This window comes from Loxodonta africana, chromosome 21 (assembly GCF_030014295.1).
Source record: "Loxodonta africana isolate mLoxAfr1 chromosome 21, mLoxAfr1.hap2, whole genome shotgun sequence".
Classification (NCBI taxonomy): domain Eukaryota; kingdom Metazoa; phylum Chordata; class Mammalia; order Proboscidea; family Elephantidae; genus Loxodonta; species Loxodonta africana.
The window spans coordinates 6907215-6909255 of record NC_087362.1 but is presented as its reverse complement, the minus strand read 5'-3'; the positions used below and the strand labels follow the sequence as shown (position 1 = coordinate 6909255).

At 40.6% G+C, this 2041-nt stretch overlaps 1 pseudogene; it reads right to left on the bottom strand.

Moving 5' to 3' along the window:
* Positions 1–303: 303 nt before the first annotated feature.
* On the bottom strand, positions 304–787 carry LOC100669971 (large ribosomal subunit protein uL22-like; annotated as a pseudogene).
* Positions 788–2041: the final 1254 nt, after the last annotated feature.

Sequence of the window (2041 nt, the reverse complement as noted above, 5' to 3'; positions counted from 1 at the left end):
ACCTGGGTATTTTTGTTAGAAAAGATAAGACTCAGCTCTCAATAATATAAAACATTGCACGCCATGAAAGACTACCCATGTGAATTAAGCAGCAAATAATTTTCATCACAAGCAATATGAGAGAAGGAGTTTTTACAGTAGATAGCTGTTTCCTGCTTTTTAACTGAGGCTGTGAAAATTACCCATAATAAAGCCATTTTTTCTATTGTCAAATATTTTCAGGGAAGATTATTCTTCATTTCATTAATTGATTTCCTCTTTACAAGGAAATCTTTAATTTTTTAATTTTTATTTTATTTTTGCTTTTGTGCGCATGTTATTTTAAGCTGAATTTACTACAAAGCCATAAGTTTTTGTTTCTTTGGTTTCTTCTGGGATATCTTTTTCTTCTGCGCAACCTTCTCTTCTGGTTTGGGAACAATTTGTTCCTTTTCAGTAAGGATCATCTCAATGTGGCACGGGGGGCTCTTGTATGGATTAATCCGACCATGAGAGCTATATATGTGGTGGCTCAACTTGGAAGCTTTGTTCACCTAGATGTGCTCAATGATCAGAGAATCTACATCAAAACCCTTAAGTTTAGCATTACTCTCTGCATTTTCAAGCATGTGCAGCAAAAATTAGCACTCTTTCTAGGCAACCACCCTTGTGACCATCCCCACTGTTTGGCCTGGGCACGTCTCCCAACTCCAGCATTGTAACAGGAGAACGATCCACATTACTTCTGCAAAGTGAAATCTTTCAGGTATTTTGCAGCTTTTTGGATATGCATACCCTTGATGGCCTGGCAGTTTCACGGGTGTTCTTAAAATGAATCCTAGGATCCGAACCTCTTGATTTACATGGTTTCGTGGTGTTTTCTGGGTCAAGCGATTAGGACCTTCTTTTTCACTGACCCTCTACTCTACCGAGCATGTTTTCCTTCTCTAGGGACTGATCCCTCCTGATAACATGTCCAAAGTATGTGAGATGTAGTCTCGCCATCTTTACTTCTAAGGAGCACTCTGGTTGTACTTCCTCCAAGACAGATTTGTTCATTCTTTTGGCAGCCCACGGTATATTCAATATTCTTCGCCAACACCACAATTCAAAGGTGTGAGTTCTTCTTCAGTCTGCCTTATTCATCGTCCAGGTTTCGCATGCATAGGAGGCAATTGAAAACACCATGGCTTGGGTCAGGCATACCATAGTCTTTAAGGTGACATCTGCTTTTCAACACTTTAAAGAGGTTTTTTGCAGCAAGTTTGCCAAATGATTTATTGCCTGCTGCTTTCTTGGGTGTTGATTGTGGATCCAAGTAAAATGAAATCCTTGACAACTTCAATTTTTTCTCCATTTATCATGATGTTGCTTATTGGTCCACTTGTGAGGATTTTTGTTGTCTTCATGTTGAGGTGTAATCCATACTGAAGGCTGTTGTTTTTGATTTTCATATATTTAGGGATTTCTATCAAGAAATGGTTAACAGGGTTGTAGAGGCTGAAACATCCCAAGTCCATGGATCAGGATAGAGGCTTCTCCTGATTCACATAGCTACAGGGGCTGGCGAATCCAAGACTGGCATGTCAGAGAGCAGGGCTCTTGCTCACAGCCTGTGAAAATGGACAAATCCCAAGATTGGCAGGCAAGACCACAGGTAAGCTGCTAGTCTCAACGAAGAACAGGAGGTCAGATGAACAGGAGCCAGGTGCAGGATCCAGAATGAGCAAAAGCCCACCAGCCTTGCCAGAATGTCCACTTATAATTGATGTCAGCCACCTGTCTGAGGAAACTTCCTTTCAACTGATTGACTCTTCATAGCAAATCCCATCACAGTGATGATCATATTATATCAAATCTCATCATAGAAGTGATCACAACATCATATGACTGCCAAACCAATGAGAATCATGACCCAACCAAGTTGACACACAACCTTAACCATCACACTTGCCTAAGTTTCTCCTAAGGAAGAGGGGCCATTGAAGCCCTGAAAGAATTGGTATCTACATACGTACAACAAAGTGAACTCATAAAATGTAAAGGGTAGGTTGTGGAAGGC